Source organism: Vanacampus margaritifer, unplaced genomic scaffold, assembly GCF_051991255.1.
Source record: "Vanacampus margaritifer isolate UIUO_Vmar unplaced genomic scaffold, RoL_Vmar_1.0 HiC_scaffold_22, whole genome shotgun sequence".
Classification (NCBI taxonomy): Eukaryota; Metazoa; Chordata; class Actinopteri; order Syngnathiformes; family Syngnathidae; genus Vanacampus; species Vanacampus margaritifer.
Window position 1 is genome coordinate 1662380 of NW_027520732.1, and position 10152 is coordinate 1672531.

Below are 10152 nucleotides of genomic sequence, written 5' to 3' on the forward strand. Positions count from 1 at the left end.
TGCTTGAATCATCTTCAGGATGCTAGAATACACTAAATACAGCAAAAATTTTGAGTCTACAACGTTTAGTTTAGGTGTGAGAGCCAAAATGAACTTTTTATTGCTTTAAACGCGTTTTCAGCCCCTGATTGTACACTTAAGGTGAAAATGTCAAAATCTTAAAAATGAGCATAAGCACAATGAAATTAATGCTGGAATCATCTTCAGGATGCTAGAATACACTAAATACAGCAAAAATGTTGAGTCTACAACGTTTAGTTTAGGTGTGAGAGCCAAAATGAACTTTTTATTGCTTTAAACGCGTTTTCAGCCTGATTGTGCACTTTAGGTGAAAATGTCAAAATCTTAAAAATGAGCATAAGCACAATGAAATTAATGCTGGAATCATCTTCAGGATGCTAGAATACACTAAATACAGCAAAAATGTTGAGTCTACAACGTTTTGTTTAGGTGTGAGAGCCAAAATGAACTTTTTATGGCTTTAAATGCGTTTTCAGCCTGATTGTGCACTTTAGGTGAAAATGTCAAAATCTTAAAAATGAGCATAAGCACAATGAAATTAATGCTGGAATCATCTTCAGGATGCTAGAATACACTAAATACAGCAAAAATTTTGAGTCTACAACGTTTAGTTTAGGTGTGAGAGCCAAAATGAACTTTTTATTGCTTTAAACGCGTTTTCAGCCCCTGATTGTACACTTAAGGTGAAAATGTCAAAATCTTAAAAATGAGCATAAGCACAATGAAATTAATGCTGGAATCATCTCCAGGATGCTAGAATACACTAAATACAGCAAAAATGTTGAGTCTACAACGTTTTGTTTAGGTGTGAGAGCCAAAATGAACTTTTTATGGCTTTAAATGCGTTTTCAGCCTGATTGTGCACTTTAGGTGAAAATGTCAAAATCTTCAAAATGAGCATAAGCACAATGAAATTAATGCTGGAATCATCTTCAGGATGCTAGAATACACTAAATACAGCAAAAATTTTGAGTCTACAACGTTTAGTTTAGGTGTGAGAGCCAAAATGAACTTTTTATTGCTTTAAACGCGTTTTCAGCCTGATTGTGCACTTTAGGTGAAAATGTCAAAATCTTAAAAATGAGCATAAGCACAATGAAATTAATGCTGGAATCATCTTCAGGATGCTAGAATACACTAAATACAGCAAAAATTTTGAGTCTACAACGTTTAGTTTAGGTGTGAGAGCCAAAATGAACTTTTTATTGCTTTAAACGCGTTTTCAGCCCCTGATTGTACACTTAAGGTGAAAATGTCAAAATCTTCAAAATGAGCATAAGCACAATGAAATTAATGCTGGAATCATCTTCAGGATGCTAGAATACACTAAATACAGCAAAAATTTTGAGTCTACAACGTTTAGTTTAGGTGTGAGAGCCAAAATGAACTTTTTATTGCTTTAAACGCGTTTTCAGCCCCTGATTGTACACTTAAGGTGAAAATGTCAAAATCTTCAAAATGAGCATAAGCACAATGAAATTAATGCTGGAATCATCTTCAGGATGCTAGAATACACTAAATACAGCAAAAATTTTGAGTCTACAACGTTTAGTTTAGGTTTGTGTGCCAAAATGAACTTTTTATTGCTTTAAATGCGTTTTCAGCCTGATTGTGCACTTTAGGTGAAAATGTCAAAATCTTCAAAATGAGCATAAGCACGATGAAATTAATGCTGGAATCATCTTCAGGATGCTAGAATACACTGAATACAGCAAACATTTTTAGTCTACAACGTTTAGTTTAGGTGTGAGAGCCAAAATGAACTTTTTATTGCTTTAAACGCGTTTTCAGCCCCTGATTGTACACTTAAGGTGAAAATGTCAAAATCTTCAAAATGAGCATAAGCACAATGAAATTAATGCTGGAATCATCTTCAGGATGCTAGAATACACTAAATACAGCAAAAATTTTGAGTCTACAACGTTTAGTTTAGGTTTGTGTGCCAAAATGAACTTTTTATTGCTTTAAATGCGTTTTCAGCCTGATTGTGCACTTTAGGTGAAAATGTCAAAATCTTAAAAATGAGCATAAGCACAATGAAATTAATGCTGGAATCATCTTCAGGATGCTAGAATACACTAAATACAGCAAAAATTTTGAGTCTACAACGTTTAGTTTAGGTGTGAGAGCCAAAATGAACTTTTTATTGCTTTAAATGCGTTTTCAGCCTGATTGTACACTTTAGGTGAAAATGTCAAAATCTTCAAAATGAGCATAAGCACAATGAAATTAATGCTGGAATCATCTTCAGGATGCTAGAATACACTAAATACAACAAAAATTTTGAGTCTACAACGTTTAGTTTAGGTGTGAGAGCCAAAATGAACTTTTTATTGCTTTAAACGCGTTTTCAGCCCCTGATTGTACACTTAAGGTGAAAATGTCAAAATCTTCAAAATGAGCATAAGCACAATGAAATTAATGCTGGAATCATCTTCAGGATGCTAGAATACACTAAATACAGCAAAAATTTTGAGTCTACAACGTTTAGTTTAGGTTTGTGAGCAAAAATGAACTTTTTATTGCTTTAAATGCGTTTTCAGCCTGATTGTGCACTTTAGGTGAAAATGTCAAAATCTTAAAAATGAGCATAAGCACGATGAAATTAATGCTGGAATCATCTTCAGGATGCTAGAATACACTAAATACAGCAAAAATTTTGAGTCTACAACGTTTAGTTTAGGTGTGAGAGCCAAAATGAACTTTTTATTGCTTTAAACGCATTTTCAGCCCCTGATTGTACACTTAAGGTGAAAATGTCAAAATCTTCAAAATGAGCATAAGCACAATGAAATAAATGCTGGAATCATCTTCAGGATGCTAGAAAACACTAAATACAGCAACAATTTTGAGTCTACAACGTTTAGTTTAGGTTTGTGTGCCAAAATGAACTTTTTATTGCTTTAAATGCGTTTTCAGCCTGATTGTGCACTTTAGGTTTAAATGTCAAAATCTTAAAAATGAGCATAAGCACGATGAAATTAATGCTGGAATCATCTTCAGGATGCTAGAATACACTAAATACAGCAAAAATTTTGAGTCTACAACGTTTAGTTTAGGTGTGAGAGCCAAAATGAACTTTTTATTGCTTTAAACGCGTTTTCAGCCCCTGATTGTACACTTAGGTGAAAATGTCAAAATCTTCCAAATGAGCATAAGCACAATGAAATTAATGCTGGAATCATCTTCAGGATGCTAGAATACACTAAATACAGCAAAAATTTTGAGTCTACAACGTTTAGTTTAGGTTTGTGTGCCAAAATGAACTTTTTATTGCTTTAAATGCGTTTTCAGCCTGATTGTGCACTTTAGGTGAAAATGTCAAAATCTTCAAAATGAGCATAAGCACGATGAAATTAATGCTGGAATCATCTTCAGGATGCTAGAATACACTGAATACAGCAAACATTTTTAGTCTACAACGTTTAGTTTAGGTGTGAGAGCCAAAATGAACTTTTTATTGCTTTAAACGCGTTTTCAGCCCCTGATTGTACACTTAAGGTGAAAATGTCAAAATCTTCAAAATGAGCATAAGCACAATGAAATTAATGCTGGAATCATCTTCAGGATGCTAGAATACACTAAATACAGCAAAAATTTTGAGTCTACAACGTTTAGTTTAGGTTTGTGTGCCAAAATGAACTTTTTATTGCTTTAAATGCGTTTTCAGCCTGATTGTGCACTTTAGGTGAAAATGTCAAAATCTTAAAAATGAGCATAAGCACAATGAAATTAATGCTGGAATCATCTTCAGGATGCTAGAATACACTAAATACAGCAAAAATTTTGAGTCTACAACGTTTAGTTTAGGTGTGAGAGCCAAAATGAACTTTTTATTGCTTTAAATGCGTTTTCAGCCTGATTGTACACTTTAGGTGAAAATGTCAAAATCTTCAAAATGAGCATAAGCACAATGAAATTAATGCTGGAATCATCTTCAGGATGCTAGAATACACTAAATACAACAAAAATTTTGAGTCTACAACGTTTAGTTTAGGTGTGAGAGCCAAAATGAACTTTTTATTGCTTTAAACGCGTTTTCAGCCCCTGATTGTACACTTAAGGTGAAAATGTCAAAATCTTCAAAATGAGCATAAGCACAATGAAATTAATGCTGGAATCATCTTCAGGATGCTAGAATACACTAAATACAGCAAAAATTTTGAGTCTACAACGTTTAGTTTAGGTTTGTGAGCAAAAATGAACTTTTTATTGCTTTAAATGCGTTTTCAGCCTGATTGTGCACTTTAGGTGAAAATGTCAAAATCTTAAAAATGAGCATAAGCACGATGAAATTAATGCTGGAATCATCTTCAGGATGCTAGAATACACTAAATACAGCAAAAATTTTGAGTCTACAACGTTTAGTTTAGGTGTGAGAGCCAAAATGAACTTTTTATTGCTTTAAACGCGTTTTCAGCCCCTGATTGTACACTTAAGGTGAAAATGTCAAAATCTTCAAAATGAGCATAAGCACAATGAAATAAATGCTGGAATCATCTTCAGGATGCTAGAAAACACTAAATACAGCAACAATTTTGAGTCTACAACGTTTAGTTTAGGTTTGTGTGCCAAAATGAACTTTTTATTGCTTTAAATGCGTTTTCAGCCTGATTGTGCACTTTAGGTTTAAATGTCAAAATCTTAAAAATGAGCATAAGCACGATGAAATTAATGCTGGAATCATCTTCAGGATGCTAGAATACACTGAATACAGCAAAAATTTTGAGTCTACAACGTTTAGTTTAGGTGTGAGAGCCAAAATGAACTTTTTATTGCTTTAAATGCGTTTTCAGCCTGATTGTGCACTTTAGGTTTAAATGTCAAAATCTTAAAAATGAGCATAAGCACGATGAAATTAATGCTGGAATCATCTTCAGGATGCTAGAATACACTGAATACAGCAAAAATTTTGAGTCTACAACGTTTAGTTTAGGTGTGAGAGCCAAAATGAACTTTTTATTGCTTTAAACGCGTTTTCAGCCCCTGATTGTACACTTAAGGTGAAAATGTCAAAATCTTAAAAATGAGCATAAGCACAATGAAATTAATGCTGGAATCATCTTCAGGATGCTAGAATACACTAAATACAGCAAAAATTTTGAGTCTACAACAATTAGTTTAGGTGTGAGAGCCAAAATGAACTTTTTATTGCTTTAAACGTGATTTCAGCCCCTGATTGTACACTTTAGGTGAAAATGTCAAAATCTTCAAAATGAGCATAAGCACAATGAAATTAATGCTGGAATCATCTTCAGGATGCTAGAATACACTAAATACAGCAAAAATTTTGTGTCTACAACGTTTAGTTTAGGTGTGAGAGCCAAAATGAACTTTTTATTGCTTTAAACGCGTTTTCAGCCTGATTGTGCACTTTAGGTGAAAATGTCAAAATCTTAAAAATGAGCATAAGCACAATGAAATTAATGCTGGAATCATCTTCAGGATGCTAGAATACACTAAATACAGCAAAAATTTTGAGTCTACAACGTTTAGTTTAGGTGTGAGAGCCAAAATGAACTTTTTATTGCTTTAAACGCGTTTTCAGCCCCTGATTGTACACTTAAGGTGAAAATGTCAAAATCTTCAAAATGAGCATAAGCACAATGAAATTAATGCTGGAATCATCTTCAGGATGCTAGAATACACTAAATACAGCAAAAATTTTGAGTCTACAACGTTTAGTTTAGGTGTGAGAGCCAAAATGAACTTTTTATTGCTTTAAACGCGTTTTCAGCCCCTGATTGTACACTTAAGGTGAAAATGTCAAAATCTTCAAAATGAGCATAAGCACAATGAAATTAATGCTGGAATCATCTTCAGGATGCTAGAATACACTAAATACAGCAAAAATTTTGAGTCTACAACGTTTAGTTTAGGTTTGTGTGCCAAAATGAACTTTTTATTGCTTTAAATGCGTTTTCAGCCTGATTGTGCACTTTAGGTGAAAATGTCAAAATCTTCAAAATGAGCATAAGCACGATGAAATTAATGCTGGAATCATCTTCAGGATGCTAGAATACACTGAATACAGCAAACATTTTTAGTCTACAACGTTTAGTTTAGGTTTGAGAGCCAAAATGAACTTTTTATTTCTTTAAACGCGTTTTCAGCCCCTGATTGTACACTTAAGGTGAAAATGTCAAAATCTTCAAAATGAGCATAAGCACAATGAAATTAATGCTGGAATCATCTTCAGGATGCTAGAATACACTAAATACAGCAAAAATTTTGAGTCTACAACGTTTAGTTTAGGTTTGTGTGCCAAAATGAACTTTTTATTGCTTTAAATGCGTTTTCAGCCTGATTGTGCACTTTAGGTGAAAATGTCAAAATCTTAAAAATGAGCATAAGCACAATGAAATTAATGCTGGAATCATCTTCAGGATGCTAGAATACACTAAATACAGCAAAAATTTTGAGTCTACAACGTTTAGTTTAGGTGTGAGAGCCAAAATGAACTTTTTATTGCTTTAAATGCGTTTTCAGCCTGATTGTACACTTTAGGTGAAAATGTCAAAATCTTCAAAATGAGCATAAGCACAATGAAATTAATGCTGGAATCATCTTCAGGATGCTAGAATACACTAAATACAACAAAAATTTTGAGTCTACAACGTTTAGTTTAGGTGTGAGAGCCAAAATGAACTTTTTATTGCTTTAAACGCGTTTTCAGCCCCTGATTGTACACTTAAGGTGAAAATGTCAAAATCTTCAAAATGAGCATAAGCACAATGAAATTAATGCTGGAATCATCTTCAGGATGCTAGAATACACTAAATACAGCAAAAATTTTGAGTCTACAACGTTTAGTTTAGGTTTGTGAGCAAAAATGAACTTTTTATTGCTTTAAATGCGTTTTCAGCCTGATTGTGCACTTTAGGTGAAAATGTCAAAATCTTAAAAATGAGCATAAGCACGATGAAATTAATGCTGGAATCATCTTCAGGATGCTAGAATACACTAAATACAGCAAAAATTTTGAGTCTACAACGTTTAGTTTAGGTGTGAGAGCCAAAATGAACTTTTTATTGCTTTAAACGCGTTTTCAGCCCCTGATTGTACACTTAAGGTGAAAATGTCAAAATCTTCAAAATGAGCATAAGCACAATGAAATAAATGCTGGAATCATCTTCAGGATGCTAGAAAACACTAAATACAGCAACAATTTTGAATCTACAACGTTTAGTTTAGGTTTGTGTGCCAAAATGAACTTTTTATTGCTTTAAATGCGTTTTCAGCCTGATTGTGCACTTTAGGTTTAAATGTCAAAATCTTAAAAATGAGCATAAGCACAATGAAATTAATGCTGGAATCATCTTCAGGATGCTAGAATACACTAAATACAGCAAAAATTTTGAGTCTACAACGTTTAGTTTAGGTTTGTGTGCCAAAATGAACTTTTAATTGCTTTAAATGCGTTTTCAGCCTGATTGTGCACTTTAGGTGAAAATGTCAAAATCTTAAAAATGAGCATAAGCACAATGAAATTAATGCTGGAATCATCTTCAGGATGCTAGAATACACTAAATACAGCAAAAATTTTGAGTCTACAACGTTTAGTTTAGGTGTGAGAGCCAAAATGAACTTTTTATTGCTTTAAATGCGTTTTCAGCCTGATTGTACACTTTAGGTGAAAATGTCAAAATCTTCAAAATGAGCATAAGCACAATGAAATTAATGCTGGAATCATCTTCAGGATGCTAGAATACACTAAATACAACAAAAATTTTGAGTCTACAACGTTTAGTTTAGGTGTGAGAGCCAAAATGAACTTTTTATTGCTTTAAACGCGTTTTCAGCCCCTGATTGTACACTTAAGGTGAAAATGTCAAAATCTTCAAAATGAGCATAAGCACAATGAAATTAATGCTGGAATCATCTTCAGGATGCTAGAATACACTAAATACAGCAAAAATTTTGAGTCTACAACGTTTAGTTTAGGTGTGAGAGCCAAAATGAACTTTTTATGGCTTTAAATGCGTTTTCAGCCTGATTGTGCACTTTAGGTGAAAATGTCAAAATCTTCAAAATGAGCATAAGCACAATGAAATTAATGCTGGAATCATCTTCAGGATGCTAGAATACACTAAATACAGCAAAAATTTTGAGTCTACAACGTTTAGTTTAGGTGTGAGAGCCAAAATGAACTTTTTATTGCTTTAAATGCGTTTTCAGCCTGATTGTGCACTTTAGGTGAAAATGTCAAAATCTTCAAAATGAGCATAAGCACGATGAAATTAATGCTGGAATCATCTTCAGGATGCTAGAATACACTGAATACAGCAAACATTTTTAGTCTACAACGTTTAGTTTAGGTGTGAGAGCCAAAATGAACTTTTTATTGCTTTAAACGCGTTTTCAGCCCCTGATTGTACACTTAAGGTGAAAATGTCAAAATCTTCAAAATGAGCATAAGCACAATGAAATTAATGCTGGAATCATCTTCAGGATGCTAGAATACACTAAATACAGCAAAAATTTTGAGTCTACAACGTTTAGTTTAGGTGTGAGAGCCAAAATGAACTTTTTATTGCTTTAAATGCGTTTTCAGCCTGATTGTGCACTTTAGGTGAAAATGTCAAAATCTTAAAAATGAGCATAATCACAATGAAATTAATGCTTGAATCATCTTCAGGATGCTAGAATACACTAAATACAGCAAAAATTTTGAGTCTACAACGTTTAGTTTAGGTGTGAGAGCCAAAATGAACTTTTTATTGCTTTAAACGCGTTTTCAGCCCCTGATTGTACACTTAAGGTGAAAATGTCAAAATCTTAAAAATGAGCATAAGCACAATGAAATTAATGCTGGAATCATCTTCAGGATGCTAGAATACACTAAATACAGCAAAAATGTTGAGTCTACAACGTTTAGTTTAGGTGTGAGAGCCAAAATGAACTTTTTATTGCTTTAAACGCGTTTTCAGCCTGATTGTGCACTTTAGGTGAAAATGTCAAAATCTTAAAAATGAGCATAAGCACAATGAAATTAATGCTGGAATCATCTTCAGGATGCTAGAATACACTAAATACAGCAAAAATGTTGAGTCTACAACGTTTTGTTTAGGTGTGAGAGCCAAAATGAACTTTTTATGGCTTTAAATGCGTTTTCAGCCTGATTGTGCACTTTAGGTGAAAATGTCAAAATCTTAAAAATGAGCATAAGCACAATGAAATTAATGCTGGAATCATCTTCAGGATGCTAGAATACACTAAATACAGCAAAAATTTTGAGTCTACAACGTTTAGTTTAGGTGTGAGAGCCAAAATGAACTTTTTATTGCTTTAAACGCGTTTTCAGCCCCTGATTGTACACTTAAGGTGAAAATGTCAAAATCTTAAAAATGAGCATAAGCACAATGAAATTAATGCTGGAATCATCTCCAGGATGCTAGAATACACTAAATACAGCAAAAATGTTGAGTCTACAACGTTTTGTTTAGGTGTGAGAGCCAAAATGAACTTTTTATGGCTTTAAATGCGTTTTCAGCCTGATTGTGCACTTTAGGTGAAAATGTCAAAATCTTCAAAATGAGCATAAGCACAATGAAATTAATGCTGGAATCATCTTCAGGATGCTAGAATACACTAAATACAGCAAAAATTTTGAGTCTACAACGTTTAGTTTAGGTGTGAGAGCCAAAATGAACTTTTTATTGCTTTAAACGCGTTTTCAGCCTGATTGTGCACTTTAGGTGAAAATGTCAAAATCTTAAAAATGAGCATAAGCACAATGAAATTAATGCTGGAATCATCTTCAGGATGCTAGAATACACTAAATACAGCAAAAATTTTGAGTCTACAACGTTTAGTTTAGGTGTGAGAGCCAAAATGAACTTTTTATTGCTTTAAACGCGTTTTCAGCCCCTGATTGTACACTTAAGGTGAAAATGTCAAAATCTTCAAAATGAGCATAAGCACAATGAAATTAATGCTGGAATCATCTTCAGGATGCTAGAATACACTAAATACAGCAAAAATTTTGAGTCTACAACGTTTAGTTTAGGTGTGAGAGCCAAAATGAACTTTTTATTGCTTTAAACGCGTTTTCAGCCCCTGATTGTACACTTAAGGTGAAAATGTCAAAATCTTCAAAATGAGCATAAGCACAATGAAATTAATGCTGGA